The sequence below is a fragment of the Oncorhynchus masou genome, chromosome 19, assembly GCF_036934945.1.
Source record: "Oncorhynchus masou masou isolate Uvic2021 chromosome 19, UVic_Omas_1.1, whole genome shotgun sequence".
Taxonomy (NCBI): Eukaryota; Metazoa; Chordata; class Actinopteri; order Salmoniformes; family Salmonidae; genus Oncorhynchus; species Oncorhynchus masou.
Genome location: NC_088230.1, coordinates 14,286,727 through 14,297,316, shown reverse-complemented (window position 1 = coordinate 14,297,316; position 10,590 = coordinate 14,286,727). Strand labels below are relative to the sequence as shown.

The 10,590-nt window shown below is 40.4% G+C and overlaps 1 long non-coding RNA gene across 1 annotated transcript; it reads left to right on the top strand.

Moving 5' to 3' along the window:
* Positions 1-1,981: 1,981 nt before the first annotated feature.
* LOC135505846 (uncharacterized) lies at positions 1,982-2,726 on the top strand. The gene is made up of 2 exons (XR_010450319.1): positions 1,982-2,120; positions 2,414-2,726. It is a non-coding gene; the product is annotated as an uncharacterized LOC135505846 (long non-coding RNA).
* The last annotated feature ends 7,864 nt before the right edge of the window (positions 2,727-10,590 follow it).

Below are 10,590 nucleotides of genomic sequence, written 5' to 3'. Positions count from 1 at the left end.
AAACATTCAATGTGCAGTGGATGAGCGGGCACATGAGACGTTGTGGCTTCAGTTCATGTCAGGAGAAAGTTGACAATGGTAGTGGAGTGGAGTAGTCATCACCTCTTAATCATGGACCATGAGGGGACTTAGCAGTAAATACAAATAGCAGATACATTCCATTACAGCTGCACCATCGTAGGTCTCTATGATGTTAAACTCAGATATCTCAAAATTCATTAAGTCAAACATAGACTGCACATCTCGCCCACTTGACACATCAAAGTGGCCCAAGAAACGTTCCTGAATAAAGCCCTGATCATCCACATACCTGACGAGAACTGACAACTGCAAGCGACTGGTGGCACCATAGGCCCCAGAGCGGTGGGGCAATATTTACCCCTGGGGTCTGGAGTTTTTCCTTATATGTTAACCTAACTAGGAACACTCTGGACCCTATAAGGTATGACAGTGATGAATCAGTTCTAAAAAGGTGTTATATGGGCTATGATGGGACCAGTTTTTCCTAATCATGTTTTTAAAAACTCTTGAAAAAAACTCCTGGCCTTGGGGGGTGTGAAAACCCTGTCAAACTGCAGCTACCTTATAATTGTTCATATAAATTATATTTAGACTAGATTAGGAGGGCGATTTCCTCTACCCAGATACATAGACAACAACTGATAGACAATAGAACTCACAGGGTTGAGCTTGCTTTATGCATGTTTGCATCATGCAAGCATATGGAACTGTAGGTCTTATTAACAAAATACTCATTATGTCGATTGATTAATTCCAGGTAATCATTTTGGATTAAAAACGTATAGGCAGTCTAGCCAGCCCATTTTTGAATATAATCTCAATTTGATCACATTCACATTTTCTCCTGACACACAAATGAACTGTTTGTTCAGATGTTCAGCATGTAAAGCATCTTAACATGCAATTACAGGCGGCTTGATGATAAGCTCCCTGTTAACCAGCTATACATTTGATACCAGTTGATACCATTGAATACCTTTTCATCCTTCTTCATGAAACTGATCTCAGGCAGAGGTCAACCCTCGCTTTTAATTCGCACCGTGTACCCCAGAGAATGAAAGGGGTTCTTCAACAAAAACTTCACCACATTTTCGGCAGCTTTGGCAATTCTACCATTCTGGAGGAGAAAACTGCACACTGGCACTGGTAGCTAGCTAGCTACTGAAGTTAGCAAGACAAATTTGAATAGATTGCACTAACTGAACACAAAAACAAAGTTCTAAACCCATAAAACTATTTATAATATACATCTCCTGTAATTTGAAAAAACTAATTTGAATTGAATAATGTCCCACAATGTCACCAACCTTCTCAACTTAGAACCCCCATAATATTCTGTGGCACAATCCCAATACAGCACACTAGGATGATCCTACATCTATGATTGGATGGACAACATGTCAGTTCATACTGCAAAAGCTTTGATTGGTTGGAGGATGTCCTCCGGAAGTGGTCATAAATACCATGTCTATGGAAGGGGGTGAGGCCTGTTAGCCTCCTAGGTTTTGTATTGAAGTCAATGTAGCCAGAGGAGGACAGAAGCTAGCTGTCCTCCGGCTACACCTTGGTGCTAGCCCAGACAGTGCTGTTGAAGTTACAGTAGACCTTCATTGTAAAACAGTGTATTTTAACCAATTATTTGGTGACATATGAATATATTTAGTATAGTTTTAAAAAGGATAACTTTTTAAATTTTTCAGTATAAAAACAAATATGAAATTTCACTGAGGACGATAGTCCTCCCCTTCCTCCCCTGAGGAGCCTACACTGCTGTACTCACACGTTTTGGGATACCTCGCTATTACTCCCAAGAGCTCCAGCTATTTATTTTGTTGTTCAGTGCCCTCTGTCCCTCTTAAAAAAACTAGGCCAGCTCCCCCTCAGGAGCAATCTGAGCTACGAGGGGGGAAGAGAAAAAGTTGGCCCACAACCCTGGGAATATCATGTGAAGCATCCAGAAATATCCTAGATGGCTGGAGCAGAAGCCCAGGCTCAGACACCTCCACTGACAGAGGAGGGGAGAAGACTCAGTGGAGGAGAGCGAGACTAACCAGAGAGGAAATCTTTTGCCTTTGGATAACTAAGAACTACAGGGAAAGGTAAGACATTTTCATTTACGTTGTTATTTGGAAATAGCATGAGGAAAAATGAGGGAATGTGTCCTTTTAAAGTAAGCATAATAAATAAATTAATAAAAAATGACTTTTTGTAATTAGGGTGAAATACCGCTTCAATCATGGTCTCTAGACAAAAGATACTGTGTCCCCTGCGAGGACCAGGCTTGGCCACCCCTGGTGTACTGTAGGTGCTTAGGAATGGTCCAACATGGTTGACATAATGCATAAAACATACTGCGTAACTGATACACTGTATGCTCTCTTTTTCTCTCCAGATCTAATATGGCAGTTGCCAGCATGTCCATGTCTGGCTCCACAACCAACCTAGACTCAGATGTTACATAGTAAATGTAAATATGTCTCTCTCCATTTAGTCATTACAACGTAGCTATAGCCAATATGACATATGGGCAACAATTGCCAGTCACGGTATGTTCAAGAAAATAATATTATAGGGCTTGAGGAAGAACATGTGCCACTATACAGACATCTCCATCAATTTAAATATACAGTTGCATTCAAAATGATTGGCACCCTCGATAAAGATGAGCAGAAAAGACTGTATAAAATAAATAATAAGAATACTGAGCTGTATTGTATGCTACATTTTTTGGAGGAAATTATCTTCTTTTTTACTCATACAATTGCTTAGAGATAGAGATTTTGTTTAACAAGTAATACTTTTTTCAGAAAATTATTGGCACCCCTGTTTTCAGTACATTACATTGCGACGATAACAGCAGTGTCTTTTTCGAAAATGTTGTATGAGATTGGAGAACACATTGGGAAGGATCTTAGATCATTCCTCCATACAGAATCTTTCCAGGTCCTTCATATCATTTGTCTGCGCTTATGGACTGCCCTCTTCAATTCAAACCACAGGTTTTCAGTGGGGTTAAAGTCCACTGATCCTGGGTCGAGGGCATCTTGAACTTTACCCTGTACCAGGACATTGTAGCCCAAGACCTGGTTGCCTCTGTTAAGAGGCTGAAACTTGGGCGCAAGTGGATATTCCAGAAAGACAATAACCCCAAGCACGTATAAAAATCCAAATAAATATGTTAATTGACCACAACTGTAAATTTTCCACTGTCCATCTCAGTCTCTGGACTTGAACCCCATTGAAAACCTGTGGTTTGAATTATTACCTATTACCTTTATTCTGCATTGTTGGGAAAGAGCTCACAAGTTAAGTATTTCATTGTACTGTTTTAAACCTGATATATCCAGTGCACATAACAATACTACTTTGAAACGTGAATGACTCATGTCTCATGTGCAAACTAATGACTTTACTTGTGCAGAGTTTACACCTGCTTAGCTAACGTGACTAATCAATGTACTCACTAATACTGCTAGCTGGCAAACCGAGACGCCCAGAGTATTGGTTTTGATATACAACACTTGGTTAACAGGCTGGCCACGTGCGAAACACCTGTCCCATAGCATCTCACAGCACTGGCCTCTTACCCAACGGGCATTTTGGGAATAGATCCAAATAACACGGTCTGAAGTTCACATGTCACCAAGGGGGAAAACAACACCACTGACGAAAACAAGTCTCCGTGCTGAGTTGGATGTACAGTTAGAGGCTCTAAAAGTTAGCTAGGTCAGGTTGCAGTATTGGCAGAACAATTGCTACAAGTGTACAACACGGCGCTCTAGCATCTCCTAGCGATAGTTTGTGTCATGGTCCCCTGGAGGTTTTTTGTCTTGTTCCCGGTTTGTTAGGGGGACGTCTCCAGGGGCATTTAAAGGACGTTCTTTCAGCGTTCTGTGCTGGTCCCCTCTGAGTTTTTGTCTAATTCCCGGCATTGAGGACAGGGACAGGAGATTATTAGGCAGGACATTCAGTGTATAAGTCGTCAGGACATCGTCTTATGGTCAAAGAGAAACGATCTCCTCCACCCCCAAGAAATTTGACCCGCCTACCCGGGCATGCTCATCCTCGTTTCATTACACATCACCGCCGGTTACTGTTTCAGAGCCCATCAAGGACCTGATTGGTGAACCACTGATCCATTCACAGCTTTGGCTGTTGACAAGGTTAGGAACTACCACACACAGTGCTTTTAATATACAGTGTTTTCAACTTACATATTTTAAATATATAATTGCATTGTGTATGTTAATTTACAGTAATTATTATTATTCCAGTGTTCTCACCTGGAATTTAAACTCACAACCTCGTGGTTCACAGATTTCCAATCTTCCTGTTACGCCACCGTGTCTGTGTCAACGCCAACTTTCACCTGTATTGTTACACTTTGCACTTCAAAGTAAATTTCAGATCTGTTAAAAATACACGGAAGAAAAACAAGTTTATTTTTACAGTGATTCAGGAGTAACATTAAAAAACACTAGATAGCTAACTATACAGTACATTGCACAGCCTCAAATGGCTGAAATAAGTCAATCAAATCACTGATGAGAGATTAGTCTGATTAAAACTTCTTCGGGATCGGTGTCCCTTCCACGGAACGGTTGAGCTAGCTTGGGCTAATGCAATTAGCATGAGTTTGTAAGTAACAAGAACATTTTCCAGGACATAGACATATCTGATATTGGCAGAAAGCTTACATTCTTGTTCATCTAACTGCACTGTCCAATTTACAGTAGCTATTACAGTTAAATAATAGTATGCTATTGTTTGAGCTATTGTTTGAGGTTTGTACATGAAAGTTTATTAATAAACAAATTAGGCACATTTGGGCAGTCATGATACAACATTTTGAACAGAAATGCAATGGTCATTGGATCAGTCGAAAACGTTGCACATACATTGCTGCCATCTAGTGGCTAAAATCGAAATTGCACCTGGGCTGGAATAATACATTATGTCCTTTCTCTTGCAATGTCAGGCATAGGTGTATAGGTGGCAGGGAAGTCAGGCGCAGGAGAGTCAAAAGGAGTGTAAAATGGAGTCTTTTAATAAAGTCCACATAGTATGCTCCATCACAAAAAAATGTACACAATCAAACAAACATGGGTACGAAGACCCGACACGCACCTATTCAACAATCAAACTACACTGACAATAAAACAATCTCTGACAAAGACATGAGGGGAAACAGAGGGTTAAATACACAACAGGTAATGAATGGGATTGGAAACAGGTGTGTGGGAAGACAAGACAAAACCAATGGAAAATGAAAAATGGATCAATGATGGCTAGAAGACCGGTGACGTCGAACGCCGAGCACCGCCCGAACAAGGAGAGGCAACGACTTTGGCAGAAGTGACATGCAAAACAAAGATGATAATACAAAAAAATAAAAATACAAAAGAGCGGGTAGTTTTTTCTTTTTATTATCTTTCACCAGAACTGTTGTGTTATACTCTCCTACATTCCTTTCACATTTCCACACATTTCAACGTGTTTCCTTTCAAATGGTACCAAGAATATGTGTATCCTTGCTTCAGTGCCTGAGCTACAGGCAGTTAGATTTGGGTATGTGAATTTAGGTGAATATTTACAAAAAGGGGCGTATCCTTAAGAGATTTTAACTGATGACTGAAATAGCAGTGCACTCTTTTGCTAAGTGCAGAGATGTGTTATAGTTAATTAATGTGTAGGGGACTTATGAAGAATGCTATACACTTACAATGTAGAAAGATCAGTATACTCCAAATCCAGAGATTGTGAATTCAAAGTCTAGCTGGAGTCTTATCAAAGTCTGTACTATAAAAGTGAAAATGTCAAATGTAATCATATTGTCATTGTTTAAAGTTTTGCACTATTTTAGCTGAGTAGCATCCTACTTACCTTGAAAACACCAATCCCATTTGATGACTTTACTTATAAAACAAATGTCCTGAGAACGTCTTGAAGATGTCCTCCCATGGTCCTCAACGACGTCCTAGTAACTTTCAGGGAACTAGACAACGTTTCCCTGTCCTCAGTGACGTCCTGGTAACTTACAGGGACCTACAAAAGGTCCCCCAGAGTACATTCCCTTGGGACCATAACGCAACGTCCTAATGACTAGTAAAATAAAAAAGTCCTGAACATCCAAAAAAAAGTATTGACATGGTCCTCAGTGATATCCTGGTAACTTACAGGAAACTACAAGAAGGTCCCTCAGGGGACGTTTCCTTGGGAACGTCATGAAACGTCCCCTTGTGGTCATTGAATGTCACATGGATAACTTCCTATCAGAAACAATTAGGAACCTATTCCTAATGTTCCCTAATGGACATCAAAATACCTTATTATAACATTATACTGCAACTTAACCGGGACCTGTACTGAACGTCCTCTTATGGTCCCGAGGTTAACCTCATGTTTTAATGTTCCTAGAATGCTCTCAGAACATCAGTGTGATAATGTCTCACCAAAACACTAAAAGGAACCTAATGGGAACGTTGCCTAAAGTCCTTAGGATGGCCCCTGTTTGCTGGGAACTTACTATGCATGTCTCAAGCCTACCCCTTAGAAAAGCTTTCAGAGGAACACGAGATTTGAACTAGGATTGTGGTAGTGGAGAGATATTTTACTTTAGTGACTGATACAGAGCTTTCCATAGTACGCATGTCAGTAATGAAAATTGATTAAGAAATCCAATAGTCAACTGCTCCTGTAGCAGGAGAAGGAAATGTGATGAAAGGAAGAAATATGACAAGGCTGTGGTGAATCATTTTGTCACAGGCAATGGAAAGCACATGCTGGCATATCAGAGGGGCGATGGCTCCTTTCAGTACATGCCGGAGACAGAGGATCTCCTTTCACAAAGTGACTTTTAACAACACATCTGTCCATAAACCATAAAACCTAAAGGATATGTGTATTTCGTTTAATCAATTATCCATAACTCAATGACACTAAACTTAAACAAGGCAATAGTAAACATGTCTTCCCGCACAAATGATGCAGAGCCTCACCTTGGACCAATCAGTGACAATTATTCAAACGTATGAGAGAGAAAAATGAGAGAGAAAAACTTGATAGCTCACAATGGACACGATGTCAGAGAACCAACTCCACTGCTTGATAGGGAGATTACAGGAGAAAAGCAAAGATAACAAACTTCATGGCGTGTGGGGAAATGTATTTATTTCACATAGTGTTTATACTTTTTTTTTTCCAAATCTCAATATCTGTTATCAAAAAATGTCGCTGCAACCAGCAATTCCAGGGGCCAAGCACGCTATAGACATATTGAAGCCACCATGTGGTCAATCGGAGTGACCTATCATTGTTCAAAGTTTTGTGACAGAAGTTCAGGCAGCTTTTAAAATAATATTTTTGTATACACTACTGTTCAAAAGTTTGGGGTCACTTGTATTATACAATGTCCTTGTATTAGAAAGAAAATCACATTTTTTGTCCATTGAAATAAAATAAATAAAATAAAATTGATCAGAAATACAGTGTGGACATTGTTAATGTTGTAAATGACTATTGTAGCTGGAAACGGCTGATTTGTTATGGAATATCTACATAGGCGTATCAGCAACCATCACTCCTGTGTTCCAATGGCATGTTGTGTTAGCTAATCCAAGTTTATAATTTTAAAAGGCTAATTGATCATTAGAAAAGCCTTTTACAATTATGTTAGCACAACTAAAAACTGTTGTCGTGAATAAAGAAGCAATAAAACTGGCCTTCTTTAGACTAGTTGAGTATCTGGAGCATCAGCATTTGTGTGTTCGATTACAGGCTCAAAACGGCCAGAAACAAATAACTTTCTTCTGAAACTCGGTCTATTATTGTTCTGAGAAATGAAGGAGATTCCTGCTAGAAATGTCCTAGAAACAGAAGATCTCATACAACGCTATGTACTACTCCCTTCACAGAACAGCGCAAACTGGCACTAACCAGAATAGAAAGAGGAGTGGGAGGCCATGGTGCACAACTGAGCAAGAGGACAAGTACATTAGAGTGTCTAGTTTGAGAAACAGATGTCTCATAAGTCCTCAACTGGCAGCTTCATTAAATATTACCTGCAAAACACGTCTCAACGTCAACAGTGAAGAGGCGACTCCGGGATGCTGGCCTTCTTGGCAGAGTTGCAAAGAAAAAGCCATATCTCAGACTGGCCAATAAAAAGAAAAGATTAAGATGGGGGAAAAAACATAGACACTGGACAGAGGAACTCTGCCTAGTAGGCCAGCATCCCGGAGTCGCTTCTTCACTGTAATAAAATTAATAGAAAATGGCTGAAATATTTTGAGTCTGTAAGTATTCAACCCCTTTGTTATGGCAAGCCTACTATAAATACGTTGTATGGACTCGTTCTGTGTGCAATAATAGTGGTTAACATGATTTTTGAATGATTATCCCATCTCTGAACCGCACACATACAATTATCGGTAAGGTCCCTCAGTCAACTTGTGAATGGCAAGCCCAGATTCAACCACAAGGATCAGAGAGGTTTTCCAATGCTTCGCAACGAGGGACACCGATTGGTAGATGTGTGTAAAAAAAAAAGAAGACACTGAATATCCCTTTGAGAATGGTGACGTTATTAGGCTTTGGACGGTCCCAGTCACTACAAAAAGGCACCCTTCCTTACTGTTGGAAGGAAAACACTCAGGGATATCACCATGAGGCTAAAGGTGCCGTAATTTAATGGCTGTGATGGGAGAAAACTGAGGATGGATCAACAACAATACTAACTTCAGTGAACCTAACTGAAAAGAAGGAACTCTGTACAGAATAAAAATATTCCAAAACATGCATCCAGTTTGCAATAAAGTAATACACAAAGTTAAACGTTTGGGGCAAATCCAATACTGAGTACCACTCTTCGTATTTTCAAGCATGGTGGTGGCTGCATCAGTTTTGACTTAAATCGGCTTGAAAATCTATGGCAAGACTAGAAACAATGGCTGTCTAGCTATGATCAACGACCAACTTGAAAGAGCTTGAAGAATAATGCGCAAATATTGTACAATGCAGGTGTGCAAAGCTCTTAGAGGCTCACAGCAAAAGTCTAACAGCTGTAATCCCTGCCAAAGGGGTCTCTAGCATGTATTGACTCAGGGAGGTGAATACTAATCTAATCAAGATATATTAGTGTTTATTTTTCATAAGTTTTTAACAAATGTTAAAATTTGTCTTCAACTTTGATATTAGAGTATTTTGTGTAGTTCGTTGACAAAACAATGACAAATCCATTTTAATCCCACATTGAAACACAAAAAATGTGAAAAAAGTAAAGGGGTGTTCATACTTTCTGAAGGCACTGTATGTACAAAAGAGCATGACTGTAGCTCAAACTTGGCAGGAGATAAACTTCTTCAAATTTTGGTTGGGGACAAAGTCAAATTTTCAGAAAGTATAATGGGCAGAGCTTATAGGCCTTATGGGAAACTTGTTTCTCATTAGGAGATGTGTTTATAACATGTTTTAATTAACTGCAGCTAAAAAAAGGAAAAGGAGATACAAAGTGTGGAAGTTCAGATTATTACTATAACGCCCTCCTTGGGCCAATCATTGTAATATTGTAAATGCCGGATCTCTATGGCAAGACGCATCATTCAGCCAAGTTTTGTCAAAATCGGGCCAGTGGTAAAGTTTGTACTCACGTACAGTGCGTTCGGAAAGTATTCAGACCCCTTGACTTTGTTGATGCACCTTTGGCAGTGATTACATCCTCAAGTCTTCTTGGGTATGACGCTACAAGCTTGGCACACCTGTATTTGTGAAGTTTCTCCCATTCTTCTCTGCAGATCCTCTCAAGCTCTGTCAGGTTGGGTGGGGTGTGGCTGGGCCACTCAAGGACATTCAGAGACTCGTACCGAAGTCACACCTGCGTTGTCTTGGCTGTGTGCTTAGGGTCGTTGTCCTTTTGGAAGGTGAACCTTCTCCCCAGTCTGAAGTCCTGAGTGCTCTGGAGCAGGTTTTCATCAAGGATCTCTCTGTACTTTGCTCCGTTCATCTTTCCCTCGATCCTGACTTGTCTCCCAGTCCCTGCCTCCGAAAAACATCCCCACAGCATGATGCTGCCACAATCATGCTTCACAGTAGGGATGGTGCCAGGTTTCCTCCAGACATGACCCTTGGCATTCAGGCTAAATATTTCAATCTTGTTTTCATCAGACCAGAGAATCTTGTTTGTCATTGTCTGAGAGTCTGTAGGTGCCTTTTGGCAAACACCAAGCGTGCTGTCATGTGCTTTTTACTTAGGAGTGGCTTCCGTCTGACCACTCTACCATAAAGGCTTGTTTGGTGGAGTGCTGCAAAGATGGTTGTCCATCTGAAAGGTGCTCACAGAGGAACTCTGGAGATCTGTCCGAGTGACCACCAGGTTCTTGTTCACTTCCCTGACCAAGGCCCTTCTCCCCTGATTGCTCAGTTTGGCCGGGCGGCCAGCTCCAGCTCTATTTCTTCCATTCAAGAATGATATGAAATATGTGACTCGTTTCCAGAAACTAGGCATATGCCGAGCATCACTAATTCACAGGAGAGCCATTTGAACATAAACTTTTTTTTTTATCAAAATGCGTT